Below are 8,978 nucleotides of genomic sequence, written 5' to 3' on the forward strand. Positions count from 1 at the left end.
GCCCAGGCTGGAGGTGTGGAGGAGTCAAAGTTTTGCCTCTTCTTGGTGATTTTTCCTGTAATGTGTATCTCCAGCATCTCTCCAAGATTTTACTTTAGGAAGCATGCTTTCTGCTTCCTCCCTATAGCCGCCATCTTGGAATCTCTCTCAGAATGTCTTTTGTTTGTTCTCTTGGCATGGATCCCTGAGTCCTTGTTAAAATTTTATATATTTAAACTCTGTGTTCCTCAAGAATCCTTTTTATACTCTGTGATTGTGCTTCTCAAATGTTAGTTTGCATGAAAATCACCTACTGGTAGATTGAATAATGACCCCAAGATGTCCATGTCCTAAACTCTGGAAGCTGAAAGTGTTACTATACATTTCAGAAGTGATGAAAATAAGGATCTTGAAATGAGATTATTCTGAATTTTCTAGGTGATACTACATAATCATAGGTGACCTTATAAGAGGGAGGAAAAAGATTAGAGAGAGCCTTCTCTGTCTTCTCTGGACTGGTAGCAGCTCTCCTACCACAGCCCCACACGCCTGAAAATGTACACCTGCTCCAAGTTCATCTCTATCCCTTCCTTGGTAAGGAGCATATCTCAGTTGCTGAGCTGACCGCTGTCTGCAGTGGTGTTGAACCAACCACAGACATTGACAGATGAGGGCCTCAGAAGCTTGGCAGTCCCATGTACCCTGACCTCACTTGTCCCAAGTTGCAGCTTCCAAACCAGCACCATTTCAAGGGACATCAACACAGCAGCCAAGTTCATTGGAGCTGGGGCTGCCACAGTTGGGGTGGCTGGCTCTGGGGCTGGGATTGGCACTGTGTTTGGAAGCCTCATTATTGGTTATGCCAGCTCTTTCCCTACACCACTCTGGGCTTTGCCCTCTCAGAAGCCATTGGCTCTTTTGCCTGATGGTGGCCTTTCTCATCCTCTTCACCATGTGAAGGAGACATCTCCACCTCCCATAGTTCTTTCTCCCATGTCTTGCCTGCCCTGTATGTTCCTTTTTCTATACCTCCCCAGGAAGTCTGGGAAAAGTGGTTGGCTCAGGGTTTGACAGATACTGTATTAATAAGAAAAAAAAAGATTAAAGAGAAATTAGGAAATGTAATAACAGAAGCAGGAAGGAGTCAGAGTGATGGAGGAGGGGTAATGACATCAGAATGCAGGGAGTCCCAGAAGCTAGAAAAGGCACGAAAACACTTCTAGATCCTCCAGAGGGCCTTGATAGATTGACTTATCTCATTGAAGCTGATTTCCAGAAAAGAAAAAATTAACTTGAGTTGATTTCAGCCAAATTTGCAGTAACTTGATACACCAGCCTCAGAAATCAGAACATGCCCAGATGTTGGTAAAAACATAAACTCCAAAGCAGGTGCTCCAGAGATTCTGAATGAGTTGCTCAGAAATGCTAGCTTTCAATAAGCACCTTGGTGATTGCAAAGCCATTCCATCTGCAAAATCTATTTAAGAATGATTGCAAAGTCCTACACAAATGTCAGGCATTTTATTATAAGATAAGAGAATACACACATTTTTTTCATTTGTTAACATTAACTTGATGCATGGTAAGATGATATTTGATGTAATTCCTCCAAAAAGGCAATTATGGAAACAGTCATTATTTTTTTTAGCTTTGATCTTAACATTGAAAATTTAACTTGCAAAATGATTTCTTTACCCCTCTAGATGAACATATTATGATATGACAAAGCTCAATGTTTTGAACACATGGTCCTTGTCCTTGGGAAGGGTCAAATATAGATGCTTTCAGTATTTTCCTAAAATTGACTCCATGTACCATCTACTGCCAGGTGCAGATTAACTCTTGTTTCTTTTTCTTCATGGACATTCTACACATGTTCCTGCAAATAATTTTGCCCTTTTTCCTAGCCTTTCACCAAATGAAGGTAAAATTGTAACTTTTCCATCCAATGATCCAAGGATGGTGTCTTGTGGCAGGCTGGGCACAGTTCACAGTTGCACAGGCAGCTTTCAGCATTTCACAATGAGCTGTCTCGGGAACTCTTAGGGCTCCAAGAGCTGAATAATGGCTGGATTAAAGTGCTTCCTATTTATGTGTCCATTACAAGGTGCAGAGAAGAAGGATGAAATGGCAGTCATCTTGCAGGAAGAAAGTTGAAACCTTTGTGAAAGATTTTTTTTGACTAGTTTTATTTCCATGGTGTGTTGAGACAGTCAGTCCCAATGTGCAGTTAGTGGCTTGCCACATTATCATCTTGGAGTGGTCTCCCTGATGTGACCCTTCCCCTCTCTTATCATCACATACATAAAATTAAAGTGAAAATATTGACAGTCTCTAAAAGATTATTGGCTTCCTTGGGTTGGATTCTGAAGTAGTCTTCCTTGTTAGTATAAATATGTCTTCCAGGAGCAAAGGCTTTCAATTAGATTAGATTAGAGACTTAAAATTTGGCTTTAAGCAACTTCCTTTCTTCCTTCCTTCCTTCCTTCCTTCCTTCCTTCCTTCCTTCCTTCCTTCCTTCCTTCCTTCCTCCCTTCCTACCATCCTTCCTTCCTCCCTTCCTTCCATCCTTCCTTCCTCCCTTCTTTGTTCCCTCCATCCCCACACAAAAAAGACTGGCAGATGACAAGTCACCACTGCCAATGTAGGACAAGGAAGCCTGGGGGCCCCCCTGAATTTTCAGACATGGTCTATCACTCCTTAGCCTCTGCTCCACTTTGTTCAAATCTTGAAGTGATACATCAAACTTACTTAGACTATGATACTGGGAAAGCAATTACAATTCATTTCCAATTTTGTGCTGTCTGTACATAGGCACAGAGTGGGCTGGCAGTGATTAATTGATCATGCCTCCATTACTTTTAGGGTGCCTAGGAGATAATGATTAATGGTGCCACAGATGAGGCTTTATGACTCTACCCAAAAAGGGATACAGATCAATTTTCTGCTCAGATGTTAATGAGAAATATTCTTTCTGAAAAAAGGAGTTCCTTATAATTCTAATGTCCCTCATTGCTGCAGAGATTCAACCCAGAGACTCAACACTCAGACTAGAGCTATAAATAAGAAGCCAAGCAGGCCATCAGAGCACAGTTCCAGCCATAAAAAGTGCAAGAGGTAACAATTGTTAGAACATGAGAAAGAATGCAGCCCCTGTAGGCATCAATGGGTACAGTTACTATTTATAAGTGAGCTCTGAGAACGTGCATATGCAAAAACCAGGCATTTTCTTTGGAGAGCAGCAACAGTTCTAATGCATCAATGTCCTTGTCCTAACTTAAATGAGGTGACAAAACACAAAGGTGCACAGAGAAGGATCAGCCAAAGCCATTACACTGGACACTAACCAATCAAGAAGAGTGACTTAACTTCAGTTCAAAACACTATTCTTGAAGAACAGTTTCTCTTTCTCCTACCAACCTCTCATAGTCTCTCTTTATCCCTTGACCATCTCTTCTGAGAAAAGCAAAACTGTTCTGACCAAATCTATGCTACTTCTTGGGCCCATAGAGAGGAACATTGCTTATCAGGCCTTGTGACAAGAATTAGGATCTGGACTTTCTCTCTTTCTTTTCCTTTTTTCTTTTTGATGGTACTGGGGTTTGAATTCAGGGTCTCCTGCTTGCTAGGTAGGTGCTGTACCATTTGTGCTACCCATCCAGCCCTTTTTGCTTTGGTTAGGTCTCACTTTATGCCCAGGCTGGCCTGGACCACAGTCTTTCTATTTACACTTCCCACAGAACTGAGATGACAGGCATGTGCCATCATACCCAACTGTTACTGATTGAGGGGGGGGTGTCTTTTGCACTTTATGCCTGGGTTGGCCTAGATCCATTCTTCTCCCAATCACTACCTCACAAAAAGCTAGGATTATAGATGTGAGATGCTGTACCTGACCTGTACTTTCTCATTAATGCTGATGCTCAGGTGTAAAGGACACTTTCGTGCTTTTTTTTTTTTTTTGAGATAGGTCTTGCTATGTTGCCAGGGCTGACTGGAATTCACTCTATATCCCAAGTTGGCCTTGAACTGTCAGTCCTCCTGCATATAGTTTCAGATTGCTGGAATGTCTATTACTTCTTGAAAAGCAGATCTGAGGGCCAGGTGTGGTCGCTTATACCTGTAATACTAGCTACTCAGGTGGCAGAGATCAAGAGCATCATGGTGCAAGGCCAGTCCAGGAAAAAAGTGAGTGAGACCCCATCTCAACAACAAGCCAGGTGTGGTGGTTCCTGCTTGTCATCAGAGTTGCACAGGTGTAAATAGGAGAATGGCAGGCCAGGCTGGGGCAAAAATGCAAGACGCTATCTGAAAAATAACTAAGAGCAAAAAATTGTGTGGCTCAAGTGGTAGAGTCCTGAATTTAAACCCCAGGACAGCCAAAAAGAAAAAAAAATAGAAAGAAAAAAGGAAAAAAAAGGCAGCTCAGGACAAACTCTCCGAGATTGCAGGGACCCTCCTGCTGTCTCTATTTGCCTGGAGCTGGCGGATAAACCCAACCTGCTAGGTCTTCTGTCAGCATCAGCCTGCACATTTTATTATTCTTACAACCTGCTTTGGTGTTCACAGGAATTCCAGCATTTGGATTTAGATAAGGGGGGAGGTACAAGACCCACTTGACCTGATCCACACTGCTTAACACAGATTATTAGACTCCAAAAAGTCATTCTTCTCATTCTGCTTACTGATGGATGGGAATAATGTCATTGATTCTTTCTCAGTCCCCTTACATGTAGGGGTAGCCATGGGCTCCAGTTCTCATCAGTGTGCTGTGGTAAAAGGCTTTGGGAAATTACATATAAATTATTCTCCCTCCAAATGAAAATAAACTGATGCTTGAGGAAAGCCTTTTTTCTCTGCTCCTTTTTGTCATTACTTTTCTGCACAATTTTGCTTATATGATGTGTGAAAGGGAGGAAATCATCTTGCAACTGTGAAGGCACACACCTCAAAATGAAAGCCACGTTCAGCATGTTCAGCACCGTGCAGGATAGTGAAGTTAGGGCTCATGTCTCTGAATGGAGGTTTGAGCCTTTCAGCCTTTGCACCAGTGTAAGCCCAACCTATCTATACCTGGATGACTTGGTGCACCAGACAGCTCACCTCTTACCAATTCAACCAGTTCCACTCACATACTTTGCAACTCACACTCAGTGACATGCTGACTTGTTCAACTGACTTTGGGGAAGGTTGTAGAGTTCTTCAAAGATGAAGTAGTACTTCTTTTCTTCACTGGATTCTGATCAATGTGTGCTTTGCCTATGACACAGACCCCAGAACCCCAGAAAATACAAGCTGTGGAAAGGACCATAAACACCTAACATAATATTCCACTGCCCATAACAAACATTACCATAAATTCATATGATAAAAAAGAATTAGAAATTTTAATACATTGGAGGGGTGGAAGTACTGGGATTTGAACTGAGGGCTTTGCTAGGCAGGTGCTCTATCACTTCAGCCACACTTCCAGCCTCTTTTTTTTCTTTTCAGTTATTTTTCAGGTAGGGTCTTGTGTTTTTGCCCAGTCCAGTGTGGACTGCCATCCTCCTGTTTATGCCTCCTGTGTAGCTGGGATGTCAGGGTGGAGCACCATCTAGCTCCACCTCCTGGGTAGCTAGAATTACAGGTGTGAGCCACAATGCCTGGTTTAGAATTATTTTTTCCCTAGGAATTTATGAAAGACATTCATGGTTTATTGCAGATTGCTAACCTACCAGTCAACTGTAAGATTACCTATATCTTGTATTTTAATAAGCATCAATGAATGCTTTCTCTGTCCTCATGGAATTTCAAGTTAAAAACCCGTTAGGCCAGTATTAGCCAAATTATGCAATACATGGATTACAGAGGTACCTGTGGGAGGGTGGCTAAAACAAGGTCTCAGGAAGCAGACCACCTTGATTTACAATCCTGACTTTGCATCTTAATGTGTGCACAGTCATGGAGAAGTCACGTAACTCAGATTGGTTCAGCTTCTTCATCTTTTTCTGAGGTGATGATCCACACTCATCTCACAGAATTGCAGCAATATTATTACCATGTCTGAGGACAATGCATGAGGCACAGTAGTGCCAAGCATCTGAGTGGAGGTAAGTATGTCAGTTGCACGCTCACCTGCTGTATGTCCCCTATGTTTGCCTCAGTGGTCAAATCAAGATACGACACTGAGAGGAGTATGGTAGAATACATATATATTCTAGAATGTTTAGTTTTCCCTAAGTCCTTCCTTTAACCCTTCATATTTTGTCTGCCAACTTATTCTTTTCTTGCACAGTTTTTTTAAAGCTGGAGTATTGATATGAGACCCAGAAGAGCAATAATTTGTTTCCCCTTATTGGATTTATTTTATTTAAATGCTAAGATATTATTTGCACTGAATTCTAGCTCTGGGAGAAACAAAAGACCAAAGACTTGGTGGATTAATGTAACTATACCAGAATCAAGCTTCAGGGACTTACTGATGCTCATCTTCAGCAAACTTCCTTTTAATAACACCACCCACTAAATCACCTTCCTTTTACTGATTATATCACCTTAGAGAATCCATGACTCTGTGGCCATTCCTGTTATTACTAAGCACCAGGGATACCTCAAATACTATGCAAGGTGCTTGATCTGCATTGGCCAGCCACACAACATCACAAAGAGCAGAAGGATGGAGCCAGTTGTCTGAGGTCATACAGATTGGAAATGGGACAGCCAGGATTGGAATGAGGATCTGCTTTTGTCCCCAGTTTCTTTCCTCCCACAAAAACCCCTACCTAATTCCATGGGCTGAAATATTCCTGAAATGATTTTTTTTTGAAAATTCTTTGTTTTGGTGAATACACATAACATAAAACTTGACTGTTAGTGATATTTCACACATGCAGCCATCCTGTGCGGCTGTCATATCTACCCAGTTCCAGAACATTTTCATCACTCAAGGAGACTCCATACACAGTAGGCAGCCATTTCCTAGTCCTCCTTCTGTTTGCCCCCACAAACCTCTAATCTTCTTTGTGTTTCTATGAATTTGCCTATTTCAGACATTTTTGGATATTTCATACAAATGAGAACAGGCAATCATATGCTGTCATTTTTAATTACAATTCTTTTGAAATATAGAAATATTGTATGACCATATGATCATACAATCTTAATTTTCAGATGTTTTAATAAAATAATCTTGGTGCAGGGCCCTTAATGTCACAAAAGCTGTTGCTGAAAGACTGCAGGATTTGGAGTCAAGAGACAGCAGTCAGTTTACACCATCTGGAGATTGAATCTTAGAATGTTCCTCTCTGCTAGGCTGTGGCTTAGAAACAAGCAGCTAGGTAGTTCACTCAAAGAACCCCAAGAACCAGGAGTGATTGTATAAACAAAAATAAGTAGTAGTAGTAAAATGATAATATAAAGAGGTGACTACTTGCATGATATAATTTGAAGGTCATCATAAGCTCTAGTACCACCACAAATATATTCTTAATGAGCTTGCCACTTATATTAAAATTTTCACTATTTAACTTGGTGTAGGCCTCTTATGTGACCAATCACCAGCCTATTGGATGCTTTTCTGCTTCGGTAAATAAAACTTCGGTAAATAAAACTTCTATATGCTTCTTAACTAGACCCGTCCTTCAGTTCTGTTTTGGGATGATTTTGCGAACTTGGTCGGCACTGGAGCCACAAACATAGCACCCTGTATCACAAGCTCAGCACCCCAAATGATATTCTTACCCTCTGGGAACCTCCCTGGGTTTGAACAGTTCAAGTTCCAGTGATGTTTGATGGTGGCCATACTGCAAATTTTTGAGTGGTGGTTCTGGAGACAAACTCATCCCTTGAATGCAGGCATTGTTTCCAGAAGGTCTCCACTGCACTGCACACATCTTGCCTGGTGGTTCTTCCATTTTTGTATGCTGCTCAGTAGAGATTAGCATTGTGAGCTGAGTGTTCAAATTTTAGCACTAGGTCTAACTCAGTTCTTGCCATTTGGAGTATAAAGCAGCTTGATTCTCCTCTGACTGCTCAGCATACCCATCTAAACATTCTGGCAGCCACAGATGATGTGATTTTGTGATGCTCATTACATCTGGTTTGATTGTTATACCTCAAAGCAGCTAGTTGTGAAGTCAAGGTCTCAGCCTCCTGCAACTCTGGACTCATCCTTATTAGCTTCTTTTCTTTGTCACCAGTGGCAGATTAACTATTGCACAGCTCTTTTAAGTGTTTGGGGTCTGTCACCTATATTTGTGGCCCTCCACATATAAGCTGTGAGCAATTTTCCTTACTTTACATTCCCTATTTCCTCATTTGCATACTGGAAAATAGAAGGGGATCTTGTCACACAGATATGGAAAGATGTAACATATCTTATAAAATTGTTTATAATTGGCAGCAAGGCACGACTCACTGGGTAAAAAAGAGCTTGTACATCACATACTATAAAGAATGTTTGAGAGGGTTAGGAATATTTTAGTGTTTAAGATGAAAATTAAATGAATAAAATTCTATGAGAACTAACATTCACAGTGTAAAAGATAGGAATTATCCACATTTAATGATCAGAACTCTAAGGCAGAGAGAGAAATGGGTTTGAGGTCACACAGTGAGGACTTGAACCCAAGAAGCTTAGGTCCAAAACCTGTGCAATCAAACAACAGGGCAAACTGAACAATTCATCTGTGGAAGAATTATGAATGTAATCTACATTATTATCAATGGTAAAACTATATCCAATGGGAGTCAATGGGGGAGGTCATTTCTGCATGTTCTAACAATCAAACCATGGTATCCACAAGGAAGTAAATTTTGAAATGGTGATGGTTTTCAAGCAGAGATCAGAAGATAATATTTGGGGACACAATAAAAAGAGTTCCTGCACTGAAAATGGCAAGTGGGTCTTGACAAGCTCAAGGTTTCATCCTAAGATTCTGTCAGCACAGACCTCAGTCCTCTGGAATAGATTGCCACTTTCTGCTTTGTGCAAGCCCTCTGCCAGATGTCTCATACAG

At 41.2% G+C, this 8,978-nt stretch overlaps 1 pseudogene; it reads left to right on the forward strand.

The window, feature by feature from the left end:
- Positions 1–534: 534 nt before the first annotated feature.
- Positions 535–1,008, forward strand: LOC109677533 (ATP synthase F(0) complex subunit C2, mitochondrial pseudogene; annotated as a pseudogene).
- The last annotated feature ends 7,970 nt before the right edge of the window (positions 1,009–8,978 follow it).

This window comes from Castor canadensis, chromosome 4 (genome assembly GCF_047511655.1).
Source record: "Castor canadensis chromosome 4, mCasCan1.hap1v2, whole genome shotgun sequence".
Lineage (NCBI taxonomy): Eukaryota > Metazoa > Chordata > Mammalia > Rodentia > Castoridae > Castor > Castor canadensis.